This window comes from Vulpes vulpes, chromosome 5, assembly GCF_048418805.1.
Source record: "Vulpes vulpes isolate BD-2025 chromosome 5, VulVul3, whole genome shotgun sequence".
Lineage (NCBI taxonomy): Eukaryota > Metazoa > Chordata > Mammalia > Carnivora > Canidae > Vulpes > Vulpes vulpes.
In genome coordinates this window covers 43767918-43782771 of record NC_132784.1, presented here as the reverse complement: position 1 = coordinate 43782771, position 14854 = coordinate 43767918, and the positions used below count along the sequence as shown (strand labels likewise).

Genomic DNA, 14854 nt, shown 5'->3' with positions numbered 1-14854 from the left:
CACCATCACTGGTAGAAACACCATCAAACATGGTGCACAAACATCAGTTAGTATAAGAAGAACAACAGAAGCTTGGAGGTGGGCAGAGAAATCTATAGCTAATTGTTTGAGGTCTCATCCAGGAAGAGATGGTTTGAGTCATCTTTTGGGGAAAAGGATCAGAGATAGTTCCAAAGAAATGTGGTTTCCTCAAGAAGTGGGAGTGATATGAGCAAGACTGTGGTAGAAACAGCTCCTAAGAGTGGAAGAGTAAGGAAAGTGACTTAATTGGCAGGGAAAGTCCATACTTCCATTTAAAAACATTTGTTGAGATCTAAAATGTCCCAAGTAGACCAAAATAGTATGAAATCAATTGCAGCTAGGAGAAGGGTGGTTGGCAGATGGTGCTAAAAACATGAAATAGCACATGTGAAACTAATTTGCAAAGACAAGGCTCTATTCATTCACCCAGCAGGTAATCTTTATTGCTCTAGTCATTGACCAATGAAACTATATTGGGTTCTTTAAATGAATGGAACACTGGAGGTAGGACAATTGATAAGAATTGGTCCAACATATAGTTTGAATTTTAAGATGGAACATGTCCATCTGAACAGGAAGAAGAGTGTTGTCTATGAATTTCTCAAAGTCTCTAAAGAGCTACATAGGGAGTTCCTCCTCCTAAATTATATTGAGAAAACTAGATGATCCTGGAGGGAGGCCATATGAGAAGAGGGTTGAGAACAGATAAGACACAATGTGTCTGCTCCAAGGAAAATCATTATTTCAAGTGTATTGACAGCATCTCATCTCCTTAATTATAGCTTTGTTGACAGCTATTCACTTTGCATGCATAGAATCCTTTTGAAACAATTCATATTTCAATTTGCTTTGAAACCAGGGAATTGTTTAAGAGAGACAGTGTTTTGTCTTTGCATATCTGATAGTGGTAAACAGTCTGGGATGTTAGATCTGGAGTTGTGTTACTGGGGCAGAAACTTCCTAGATTAACCTTCTCAGTATCCCCTCTCTTTCCTTGCTCTCTGACTCATACATTTATATAATCACTGGAGGTGTAAGGTCTCTAACAGAGAACAAGAGCAATAACACAACCAATGGGCTGCTGGGTTACCTGGCATACCCAGCAGAAAGTAAGCCCAGAACTAATCTGGGGAGTATGGCCCACCATCACCCCAGGACAAGTAGGGAGAAGCTAAGAGAGGAGGACGATCAAGAGAAGTTTTCAGGCTTGAGCATCTGGACTTCACTTAGTAGACTTGTCTTCTAAAAACTGAATTGCTATATAGCAGGGCATTCCTGTAGTCAGGTCAAAGGCCCAAAACACTTACTTAGTCAACTGTAAATGATTTTGGACCATTTATAGTTTCACATAATCCTGATGTCTATTCTCTCAATTAGTATAGATAATGATGAATTAAACTCTGCAATTAACTTCTTATCTATCTAGAGTCCCCTTTTGGGGCAACCCTCAAAGAAAAATGTGTGTGTCAAACTTGCATTTTATTTTAGTATTTTTGTGTTCCTTGGAAAATTCTACTTACACTCATAAATAAAGAATACTTGTCAGAAGCTACGCTTTTCAATTTTTTAAAAAACAATTTTTTTTCTGGGCTCCTTCCATAAATTGTTTATTGTTCAATATGGCTGTGACTTTTCAATGCAGTTACTTATTTTTGATGCCTTCAATTTGGTTTAAATATTTCTTTTTCCTAGCACCAAGTGTATGAAAGGTTTCTTTTTATCTCAAAGAGGCAAGAGTTCCCTTTGGTATCTTCTATTGGACATTAATAATGGTGGGGTTGGGTGGGAAAGAGAAGGTAACAAATCTCTTTAACTTAAAGGCTGCATATCATAATGAAACTCCTACTAATGGCACATTTCCTTTCTACCCTGATGATAAATAAAGCCATGCCTTAGTGGTCATTCTTTTTCTCCTCTCCACATTACTTACTCCTGACCTAGTTATTCAGATTCCTTAGCTAGTGACTTCTAACGGTGTCATGACGTAAGGGCAATGACCTTAGAACTATGAATGAGGGTAGAGATTGATGCCACATGGCTTTGACATACATTGACTCAAGAAGTCTGGGGTCAAGGTACTAGCAGCAGCACTTGCCAGGTACGTTCCTCAACATTCATAGGACATTTCTCTCTCAGGTTAATTCCTGATTTATTCTGTCTGAATCCCCTGAATAACCTATGGGATCCTACATTCTGGGCAGCTCATGTGTGATTGGAGATGTGCTTTCATGGTTTCGTACGCTATGCTCTACACTGCTTTGAGTTGTAGAGATGTTTCCTGTGACTCATGTTCATTTAGGAGGCATCTTAGTTCTTGATTTAGAATATTTCCCACCATGAAGTACATTGAGAATGCTCTTTTTATAAGTTTCCCCCTGTGGAATAACATAAAAACCTAGGGAAAAAATCTGTGAATAAAACATCAGTGTGCTAACTAATGTCCATTCCACTTCACAAAGCCTTAAAAACATTCATCAAGTCACAGTTTGACATTGCAGAATGGTACCCTGATGAGTAAATGTCATAGGATGAAGTTCAACAAGGCAGTTATTATAGACATGTGCTGGGTGGGCTGTGAACATACATTTCACTAGCAACAGATGACCACCATCATCGACAGAGGAAGAAAACTCTGTGAGCCATAGGGCTTAGCGAAGCCTTCTGCTTTTTTGGCAAGAGTGCTGCCAGGGGAGAGCTGGATTCGATGCCATCTTCAGTCTTAGGATAAGTGCTTGGGCCCCTTCCTACAACTGCCTTTATGCTTTGCAAAAATGGTACACTTCGAATTATGGACTTCATTGCATGCTGAGATGCATATAAGCACCAGGGCCGCAATCAGCTTAAAAAGAGAATGCTGAACTGGGTGTGAAGTCTTGGGCTGATTCTTGTCTGGAATGGTGGGCAGGGAGCAGCACTCCCTGAGAAGAGGACCTTGCCAGACGGGATTTGCAAAGTTGAGGTTATCCTCAGGAAATCAGAGCTACAGGTAGGCTGAATCTAGTGCTGTCCGGCAGAAGAGTTTAGAGCTTCTCAGCATCTTTTTGGCAGTGAAATGATAAAAGCATAGGAAGCAGTTTTAAAAATCAGTTTGGTTTAACAAAATAGCCAAAAAGATAATCATGAAACAGAAGATAATCCAACAAGATAATTAGGATCAGAAGAGAACACAATCTCTAATGGTACAATTGTCTAAAAAGCTTGACCATGAAAATTTCCTGAATTTGTGTAAATCAACAACAACAAACCCAACCCTATTTTGTTTGTTTACTTAAAGTCAGCTCATAGCAATTTGCACTATTTGAAGGGAGCAATATCACAGATAATAAGAAATAGCAAATAATTTTTAAATGTTGTATTTGAGTCTGTGGAAAATGTTTTAGGTATTTGCATTTAAATAGCCATATGTCTCAAACTCTAGAAATTGCCAGCATTTCAAACAAAATAGTGTATCCCTGTTGAAAGGATGAAGTGGTATGCTGTATATTTATAAAACAGACTTTGTAACTCTGGACTGACTCAGTTTCACATAGTAAGACAGGAATTAGTAGCTGTGTGATCTAAATTATTCAACTTCTCTGTGACTTAGCTTCTTTGGTTATGAAGTGGTGATGATACCAGGTCTTACTTTATGGGCTTCCAATCAGGAATAGATGGGACATGATGGGGGATACACTTTACACAAAGCTTGGCACGCAGAAAGTGACTCTAGCTCTGCATGATCATACATGGTAAGATACTCTTTCTTGATTATGGTATTTTATTTACCCCATAAGTCTAGATATTAGGTTATTGGGTTAGAGAAAACCTAGATCTTGCTTTTATTAACAGGATTACACAGAGTAGTTTTACAAGGTCAATAATAAACTATTAAGAAGGAGTTCCTGGGGGCGCCTGGGCGGCCTGGTCGGCTAAGTGGCTGACTTCTGGTTTCAGCTCGGGTCATAATCCCAGGGTCCTAAGCTTGAGCCCCATGTTGGGCTCTGCATTCAGCCTGGAGTCTGCTTGGGATTTTCTCCCTCTCCCTCTGTGTCTCTCCCCTGCACTCATGCAATCTCTCTCTCAAAACAAATAAATAAATAACTAAAAGGAAAGAGTTCCTATACACAGAGGGCTAGAAAGCACCCTGGAGGAACATTTTTCCATCTGTTTGGGCTCAGACTCCCATAGGCCAGCCATCTGCATATTTCCCTCTGATGACCAAGAGCTCATGACTCCCCAAGGGAGTAGCCCCTTCCAACTTAGGACACTTGATCATTAGGAAACTGGTCATTATGTTGCTTCTCTATAGTTTCCATCAGGAGCCCTGGTTCAGTTGTCCATGGCAATTCAGAATAAACTTATTTCTATTTTACATGAAGATATTCCAGATACTTGAAGATGAGTATTATGCCTTTTCTGTGTCATGTCTGCCATTTTGCAGACCTTCAGCCATTTCTCTCATCTCACAGCCATGTTTGTGGGACCTCCATAGACCAGGGGATATATTCTAGAGACTCAGGACTCAGAGTGTGATGAGCAGACAAAATGGGAAATCTCAGGTGCACTCTGACCAAGACAAAATAAAGCCAGGTAAGAGCTCTTATCAAGAGGTTTGAGTCTGAGTGCCAGCTTTGCATTTCCCCAGCTGACAGAGGCCTTGGGCACTCCACTCAACCTTCATGTGGTTTATTTTCCACATAGGCATTTGTGCATGTGAAAAATTCATCTTCTTAGATCTAATCCATCTTCTCAACCTTTTTGATCCCATTTCTTCATCTAACGTATTATCTTTCCCTTCTGGCTTCATTAAATTTATAAATCTGATCAGCATACTATTATGTGCACATCCGTGCCACTGATTAAAATGTAAAACATGGCAAGTCCAACACAGGTCTATAACTGAGCGTTCAAAACTTGTACTAGGTTGTCCATGATTTCATTTATTTATTCAAGAAGTATTTATTAAGCGCTGACTATGTGGTAAGCATGATGTTTTGTGCAGGGGATGTGAGGATGAACAAGAGAGTTCCCATCGCTGTCCTCCTGAAACTAGAGTCTAGTGGACAATCTGTTGGCATTTTGGGGCACTGTGGTTTAAAATGTTTTCAGTCTTTGTACCAGTCTTTGTTGGTATAAAGATCTAATTACAGCAATGTCTTGATCACCCAGTTTGGGCCCCAAAGGAAAGAGTTTAATAGCAAAAGATATTAATAATATTTACTTAATAATGTTTACTTAGTAATTTTTTCTAAGTTGGTCTAGTGAATTTTTAGAAGTCATCTATAATGTGGCTAGCATAACTGTGCAAATTATCTATATTATTATTATTTGGGCAATGGAATGTACCCTGAAATTGAAACTGTGTGCTTTGATAAGCAATGCATGGATGATGCACTTTGCTCTTGTGGTGCTGGTTCTCTTATCGGGGTAACTGTGCTCACCGGGAGACAAGTGACAATGTCTGGAGAGGAGACATTTTTGGTGTGCACTGTGGGGAGGAAGGAAGCTACTGGCATCTAACAGGTAGAAATGCTGTTAAGTATCTTACAACATACAGGTCAGCTCCTTTCTTACCCATCCAATAAACAATTAAGAATTATCTGGCCCCAAATGTCAGTGTGGAGGTTATAAAGCCCTGCTCTAGGGGTGCCTGGGTGGCTCAGTGGGTTAAGTGTCTAACTCTTAATTTCAGCTCAGGTCATGGTCTTAGGGTCATGAGGTAGAGCCCTGCATCAGACTCTGTGCTCAGTGGAGAGTCTGCTTGAGATCCTCTCCCACTTCTGCCCTCCTGCCCCCCTGACAACACTCTCTGGGGCTCTCTCTCTCTCTCTCTCTCTCTCTCATAAATAAATACATCTTTAAACAAACAACCCTGCTGTAGGGCAGGTGGTGTAGCTGTATGGTTAGAACTACAAACTTGGGAGCTGGAGAGTCCTGGGTTTGAAATCCGCCTTCAGGGACCACTTAACTTTGTACCTAAGGGTGTGCATATGCAAAATAAAGTTGGTAACAATGGCATCCTCAGCAAGAAGACTAATGAGGTCATGCTTGTGAAGCACTCAGTGTAGTGTCTGGTGCAAGGCAAGGACTAAATAAATGGTGTTTATTTTATTGTTTGGTTTGCTTTTTCTCTGAATACTACACATTTTAATTGACACAAGCTAACTACTGTATATAGAGATGTATCCAAAGACATGGATAGCACTTCTATATCATGAAGAAATCTGTTGTTTTCCTGTGTTTAAAGAAACAACCCTCAGCAATTTGATCTCCAAATGTTCACCAGCCCGTGAATCGGATGATAGCCTCTGTGCTTAGCTGCCTGAAGTATTCCACTGAGATGCTGAACTGCCAAATGGATTAATTTTTTAATGACTACTTGAGGATTTTATGTCCAAATACCAGTATGCCTCCCATTTTTAGACAGACATAATGTTCCCAGTGTTATGGAGATGAGAGCCTGGGTGAGGGGTAAAGGTAGATAAAATTCTAACACTTCAAAACTATGACCTTAATGAAAATGTACTCCAATCGCTTGATATCTTTTGCTTTCAATACAGTTTGTAGTGATATTAATGACAGCAGAAAAATGTGGCTTAATATTTACTTATAAGATGACCATCCTTGGGAGTTGTTGCCAGTTTGTGCAAATTATGGGCACAGATTTAGATTCTTATTTAATATCCAAAAAAAGCTGACAAGACCTATGGTCTCAAGTGGCTGGTTCTTTCAGTGATGGGATGATGGTGCCTTTGCAAATTCATACTCCAGATGAGGCTTTGGATGCAGAGAATCGAGGGATTTGAAGAAGAGAGAGATTGGAACTTGAATTGTTTCTTGGATTAGAGAATGAAGACTAGGCAACTTTGGGCCTGTTTGTGGGTGGGCACAGAGATGGCTGTAATGTCCAGGTGGTTTTTCCTTGACCGGGAGAGGTGGCAAGTAGGTGATACTGTGCACTCTACATGTCTGTTCAAAGCATTTGCATGGAAAAAGACCTTAGATACAGAGATTGAGTGTTTACTTCCATCTGTTCTGATACTTATATCAGAATGTTAATAATCTTTCAAATTAAAAAAACATGTATTTGGTTGCCTTTAGAAATTACTTCTAAATGGAATTCCTTTAGCCAATTTCTAATTAAATCGCTAAATGAAATTACCTCTGTTGGTTTAAAAACAAATGATGGTAAGTTCATTGATTATTCATGATATGTACAAATTAACCACATAATAGGACTTGGTAAGGGATTCAAAGATGTTGACTTTATAAAATAAAGTGATAAAGAGTATGATAGGAAATCTATACTACTCCTTCAGGAAAATATCCTGTATATGATAGCTCTGACTACAGGTTTTTATAAATACATCTAAAACATGGAGGTATGCTCAGGTGCACACTTAAAAATGTCTATTCAAACAATTTATATCAATTACTATTTAATTAATAAACTGCATTGTAATTTGTTGGTGGAAAGTGGAAACCAAAGTTTGGTTCCATGCAAAGATATCTGCTAGAGAACAAGAAAGCTGTGCTGCTCATCTTTTCATGCTATTTTGACCACAACCTCGACTTGAATCCTAGTAAACAACTCTCTCTGGGAACAAGGGGTAATTGAATCTTCATGCTAATTCTATCCTGGTTTTCTCTTGACTACTAGCTCCCAATTATGCCAACATATTACACTATGTACTGTTCTCTAGGAAAACACTAAGACCACGTTGTTCATTCAACTAAGGTCAGACCTAAAAGGAAAAAAAAAAAAAAACAGGCTGATGATTTACCTATAATGGACATTTTAGTTCCTCATGGGCACCTGGTTTTCATTTGCTATTAGGTTCACTTAGTTTATTTTAGTTATAAATCAGATGGAAGAGCAGAGAAGTGTAAGCGTATTGGCCACAAGTAATTTCAGTGCATCCTGCCAGATGTTGAGCACAGTGTTACAGGTGCATGGTTGGGTTTGACTGTTGGGCCATATGTCAGACAAACTTCAGTGACAACCAGAAGTAGCCACTGCCATGGAATGCAATGATTATTTTATTAATAACCCTTTAATTAGTTGATACAGGAGGGAATGTGCAGCCAGTTCGTAATAATTGGTCTGATGAATACTCTCGGTACTTCAGGGGTAGAATTTGTGTGACTACCTGTTGGGAATAATAACCCTTTGGATAAAGTGTCATATTTATTATGGAGAGTTATTGTGCATCTTTAACAGCTTACATATGCATAAGCATATTCAATATTTAGGTAAAACTCAAAAACACGCCAAAACAAATCTTTTCTTACCTTCCTCAGGTCCACACCACATTGAACACTGCTAATAATTATTTATTATTGGTCACAGGCATAGCTCACTAATTTAGGGAAATAATCTAAAGTAACAAAGACCAGGTATTTCACATAAAATGTTATAAATTCATCTAACTTGGTAATTCCATCAATTCTATTCTATTTTTCTTCTAAAAAATGAAATCACCCCATGTTTATTGAGAATCTACTATGTGTAAGATTCCAGCCAGGAGCTATAGAATGATAAAGAAATATCTCCTCCATGCAAGATACATCCTTGCTGTCAACATGGTCAAGGCATTAGTTGGAATAAAGGCCAAACTGTTAATTAGATTGTTAAACATTCTTATAAATAACAAAAATATGCCCATTTTGGGCAGTGCCGGGCATGTATTTGACATTTGTACTTTGCATGGTATTTTACATGACTGGCCCTTACTGACTTGGAAGAAGAAATGAGTGGTATTGTTAATAACTTTACTTTGCATATTTTAAAATGATCTTCCAGCTTATGGCTTCCTTTACTCTTTTATGGTAGTTATTAGCTGATGTATTCCCATACCAAATGTTCTCTCTTTTATGATTCCTTAAACTTAAAAAAAATAAAAAATTACATATACCTCGAGGGGGATTGGACCATTTCTAGTTTTCATTGTACTTGAGTAATGCTTTGGGTTGACTATTTTTAGGGTTCTAAAATTAAGTCAATCTGTATGTAATTAGGAACGTTCTTAACTAGACAGTCCTGGTTAGCAGGAGATTGGCAGTTTTTTTCTGAAAAACTATTTAGCAAACCACGAATAGCAATTAAATGAAAAAAGACTAAATTTCTCTTTAAAATGGGTTGTTGCCATAATGTAACGTGGCAGTATGATCTTCTATATTTAATTGCTGTAGACCATGCGTTTCGTAAAGTATTTTGTCATCTGAATGCTAGAGAGTTCCATAATTTTGTACCACTTATGCTTCTTGACACTCGGTAAGTATTCTGCTTTTGCAATCCTTTTGATTCAGGATGGGTCAAAGAAACTAAAGGTTGGTAATAAAGGTAGTTCTGAACCTCCTTAACAAACTGAGACCGAATGCATATCTTGGAGAAGTGAAGTATTCCTTTTCATGAGACTTGATGACCTTATGCAATTTACTCTGCTTACTTCATAACATAGGCTTTTATTCACGGGACAATTATACTTGATGTTGACATGTAATGATGTTCTTTTTTCAATTCGGATAATGAGAACTTTGCTTCAAATTCCATGTCAATATGAGGATCCAGGGAGAGTTTAAACCTCATGAATAAATACACCGTTCTTCCTTCCCACCCCCGACACCAAGTACTTAATGCTCTCCACAATCCCTTACTTATTTCTTATTTGCAGAAGTCATTTTAGAAGGAATTTATGACAGTGCCACCTTTTAGTAAATAACAATAAGTCACAGTCTACTGCCTATAATAACTGATGCTCAGCTGTTTAAAATCACCTTTACCACTTAAAATATGTTTTCTTTTGTCTCTAAATTAGCATGAAAATACAGAGGAGGCTATCTCTTCAATTAAATGTGAAAGATTAATCACTAGGCAATTTGTTGCAAAATAGAAAATTATTGCCAAAAATGGAATGTTTACTTCTTTAACTTTAAGATGCCTGTGAAAAAAGTGTTGGGGGAGCACAAAAATTTGGTGTTATTTGCATATATTTTGATTAAACTGCTACTAAGGTTTGCACCTAGCTAAAATCTACTACCTGATAGCGGGGTTACCTGAGACATTCATTCCTCATGCTGTTCTTAGAAGAGGCCATATTTTGTCCATAACCAGAGTGGAACCTGGGAAAAATGGCAGCAATGGGTTACAAATACAGTGTTGCCAGTGTTCTGGGGATCTGAATATTGCTTTCTTTTTTTTTTTTTTTTTTTTTTTTTTTTTGCAAACTAACCAGGATTTCCAGAGTACCATTGCAGTGAAACAAGTGAAGATAAAAGTGATGTGTTACTTTTCTCTTTCTCCCTTGCTCTTATTTTTGCAGCTCTGCACTACTGATTCCAACACCACCAGATCAGAATGAACAATTAACTGTCTAATTATTCTAGTCACAGCAGCCCACAATGAAATCTTTATTCCGTGTTTACAGCAATCTTTGGCAGAGGCTGTCTTGCTGTTTCTAAACTGAGAAGAACTGCCCTTTGGCTCCTCTGGGCATCAGCTGCCTTGGTTTCAGCCTCGGATGCCAATAATCAGACTTCTTTTTCTTCCAAAGTGGACATTTTTTTTTAGGGTGAAAAGACCTATTCTCATCACCCCCCCATATATTCTGACTGATTTATGTTCTAGCCACTGCAGCTCTTCCTTCCGTATCTCTTTACATTTTTTCCTCTCTCCATAGAACACCACCAGGCAAAACCCCATTTTAAGTCCAAAATTGTAAAAAATGCTTAAGCAAACAGTGCTCACTACTATGAGGGAAGGAATAGTACAACTACTGGTTTATGGGGAGAGGCGAGTCAAGGAAATCCCTCCTGCTTTTCTAAACTGCTCATTTTCTTGCTCAAAAGGCATTCAATAACTTCTCCACCAGGGGAGAACATACCCACTTTTCAGTGGCTCTCTTGATTACTTCCAACTATTTACTTAAATTCACCAACAGCTGCACGTCTTTGAGAAGCTTCAGAACTTGGGGAATATTTACAAATACGTAAGGGGCTGAGAGAGTACATGTGAGTCTCTTCAAAATGGCAAGAGAAAACTATTGCACTGTACAGTCAGGGACAGAGAAATCACTGCCAATGCAAAGACAAGAGAAAGGCAATACCTTAACCCAAGGAAGGAGGAAAAAAAAACCACTCGGTTAGCCCTCTTTGGGCTGAAGGACTGGAGTGTCCTTCCTGAATCTGAGAGCAGACGACAGCCACTGCTGGCTGGGTCCGCTGCCCTACACTGCTCAGCTGTTTTTTTCCAGAAGAACACTTCCCTGCTCTGCGAGGCTGATGGCATCTTTTTTGCCCATTCTAGTCTCCAAACCCTATGTGCTGGTTCCCCTAACAACCCGTGGATCTTGCCTCTCAGCCCCTAGCACTTCATTCGCGTTGCCTTTCCTGTGAGAACTGGGTCATAAAATTTTACAGGGGAGAAAGGTAGAAAGGGGCGGTTCAGTAGTATAAACACTGATTAAATTCCCGGGCAACTCTCCCCAAATGAAAGATAATTTTTCTACAAGTATGCACAAGAATGTCAAGAATGCTAAGTCATTTTTATGTTTGCACTTTCCTTTTCCATTTTAATTTTACACTGCCACATGGCACACATGCTAAAAATGTATCTCCGTAACCTGCAGTGTAGCAAACTTTTCACAAAACATTGAAAACCCCGTATTTTATAGACTGTCCTTTCCCAGGATGCTCCAAGCATTTTTTGGATGCAGAATTAGATCATCTCACGACAACTGTCCTATTAGAAAGGCATGGCTTCTCGTGCATTGGCAAATAGGGGAAAATCAGAAGCCCTGGAAAGGAAAGGTCACACCAAAGTCAGTGGCGGCAGCCTTAAGTAGACTCTGAGTGCTTGGTTTTCCAATTTATACTACTTCCCACTTGCTCCTCATTTGTCTCTCTTTTTGCCCTGGCAGGAAAGGATGTGGCCAGTGCGGAGGCTTGACCTCATCTCCTGTACTTGGCTTCGCTCTGACATGCTGTTCTCCCACACTCTTGCCCTGTTTTCTCCGTCATCAGCTGGCCAGCTCTCACCAGGGGCCAAGCCAAGAGGAGGCAACCGCAGGTGCCCTTGTAGCCGCCTCCAGTGTTGGCAACCGAAGCCTGCCCCTGCCAGGTCCCATGCCCGGTGGGGCTGCGAGGCTCACCCGAACATAACAATTCATTTACAGATCATATAAATACATGAAAGAGCCGGGTCATTTGTGGGGTTCCCAGTTGGCAATGACCCCACTGCACCCCAGCCAAATGAGGCCGAGGAAGGTGAGCTGATGATCCAAGTACACTATCCATCTCTAGCATTGGTGCAATCACAGTAACACAGTTGCGCCTACTTGTTGTTGTTGGTTTTTTTTTTTTTTTAAGTAGATCTAATTCCTTAGCCGTGTCCCTGATGCCGCGACAGCTCTAATTTCCTTTGGTGGGAGGACATCAGAGACTAGAAGGGATCAGGGGACATTTTATTTGGGGAGGGGCAGACTCAGTTTCCAGACGACCTATTAACAGTCAGAAGACAAAATACTTCCCAGCGGTTGCGCCAATAACAACAGCAGCAATAGTAATAGTAACGACAATGGCTAAATACTAAATATTTATACTAAAGCGCAGTAAAGCCTGAATCTACCAGGCGACCCCCGCCCCCGCCCCCCGCCCAGGGGTCCTCCTGCCAGCCCTCTCACTCTGGCCGGTCTCAGCGCACAAACTGGCTCTGGCGCTGCCTCCAGGCTGCCCTCCAGGTTCCAACCCCCACCCCCGCCCCCAAGGTGGGTAGCCCTGCTGAGCCTCCTGCTTCAGCCTAAGTCCAGCCACAGTCTCTCCTGCTGCCAAGGGGCTGGGACTCCGAGGTACCGTTTCTTTCACAAACCTGCAACTTTCCCCCTCTCCGCCCCGCTCGCAGCCTCCGCGCCCCAGCTCCCACCCGCGGCGAGCACAGCGAGCAAAGCCCAAACACCCCGCGCGCAATTCGGAGCTTTCCCCGGAGGGTCCGGGCCCGGAGGCAGGAAATCCGAGGAGTTGGCGATGTCCGGCAGGTGGCGGGGCCCCGAGTCTCCACCACATTCTCCTCCCACGGCTGAGCTCGAGCGGGGACGCGGCGAGGGGCGCGGGCTGCGACCGGCCCCGCAGGCGCCCGGGCCTCCCCGAAGCCTCGGTCCCGGGGCCCCCGCCCGGCGCGCATCCCCGGGTTGGGACGCAGGCAGCCGTCGCCCGTCCGCAGCCGGAGGGAGGCGCCGCCGCCCTCGGGGCAAACCGGGGTCCTCGGCGCTCTCGGGTCCTCGGTCCCCAAGCCCCTGCCGCCCGGCGCACCCCCACCCCCGGGGGCACCCCCGACCCCGGGCGCACCCCCGACCCCGGGCGCACCCCCGGCCCCGGGCGCATCTCTCGGCCCCCGGGCGCACCCCCGACCCCGGGTGCACCCCCGACCCCGGGCGCAGCTCCCGGCCCCGGGCGCACCCCCGACCCCAGGCGGAGCGTCCTCCGTCTGCCCCGACCGCGGGCGCACCCCCGCCGCCCGGCGCACCCCCAGCCCGGGCGCAGCTCCCGGGCCCCGGAGACCAGCTCCCCAGCCCGGGGCAGCCCCTTCACGCCCCGTTCCCCCGAAGTCCGAGCAAGTCCAACTCGCCGCGGCGGCTGCTCCCTGCGGGGACGGCGAGGGACCGCGCGCAGCGCCGGGGGCGGCTGCCGGAGCGAGCGGACCCCCGCGCCCCGCGCCCCGCGCCCCGCGCCCCGCCCGAGCGCCCCGCCCGAGCGCCCCCTGTACCTGGTTCGGCGGCGACTCTCCGGGGACGTCGCGTGCAGACTCCTTCGGGGCGGGCGTCCGGCTCACATCGCTGCCAGCCCCGCCGGCGGCCGGCGTCCCGCGGGGTCCCTGCGCCCCCGCCCCCCACCCCCCGACCCCCTCTCTCCAAGGAGTCACGGCTCTTCCGCCTTCGGGTCTTTGGCAAAGTGTCCGCGCGGCCGCCGAGAGTTGGGCGGCAGTGCCCGGCGCGCCCACCCCGCGGCCGCCGCCCCGCCCCCGCGCCCCCCGCGCCCCCCGCGCCCCCCGCGCCCCCGCGCCCCGCGCCCCCCGCGCCCCGCGCCCCGCGCGCCCCCGCGGCCGCCCGCCGGGGACCAGAGCCGCCGGGTCGCGGTCACCGTCCCCCGAGCGCCGCGCGCCGTCCGCCGCCCCCGCCGCGCGCCGTCCCCGGCCCGAGTGGCTGCCGCCCGCCTGCGCCGCGGGTCCTCATTCCCCTGCTCATGAATATTCCGACAGAGGCTAATGCCGTGGAAGTAAATTGAATTAGCCAATTGGTGCCAGGAATGTGCGCTCCTTCCTTGAGAGGAGCTGTCTGGAACCCCACCAGAGTCCGTCGGCACCCCGCGCTGTGAGCAGTGAGGGGCAAAAGGGGTTAATTCTTTAAATGCAGTTTAGATACCACATTTAAATGTTTAAACTCCTCTATTGGCTGAGAGAGTAGGGAAATGTTGGGGGGAGCAAGAGGAAGGGAGGTAGGTCGCCCTGGGGTGGGCTCGGGGTGTATCTACACCCCCCACCCCCCAACGCCCCCTGAAGTTCCTGGATTCTGGAAGAGGCAGTTCCTGAGAACTGGAAGAGACAGGCAAACAGGATGGGGAAGGAGAGGAACAGGAACCTGGGTTTAACCTTGACCTTGAGGATGCCACAGACAGAATTTCCAGGAGGAGAAGTGGGGCGAGATGGCAGACAGAGAGGAAAAGCTCTATCATTTACTTGGAGGAATTTCTCCCCATGCTCCCATTTTCCCCCTTTGTCCTCAGCAGCCCCATAGGGTTTTAAACCTTTGTGCGAAGTAGAGATGGGGCCGAGTTATCTGAAAGGTCAGCAGTTTCAGAGGAG

General features: G+C 44.4%; 1 protein-coding gene across 6 annotated transcripts in view; it reads right to left on the bottom strand.

The window, feature by feature from the left end:
- The window catches only part of CDH20 (cadherin 20), a 205800-nt gene extending 191845 nt beyond the window's left edge, over positions 1–13955 (bottom strand). For 2 of the 6 annotated variants that reach the window (XM_072758026.1, XM_072758019.1), the window contains exon 1: positions 13760–13955. The gene's annotated coding sequence lies outside the window, so the exon portion shown is untranslated. The remainder of the gene's footprint in view (positions 1–13759) is intronic. The other 4 variants (XM_072758024.1, XM_072758025.1, XM_072758020.1 and 1 more) reach the window with 3 other exon arrangements.
- Between the last annotated feature and the right edge of the window lie 899 nt (positions 13956–14854).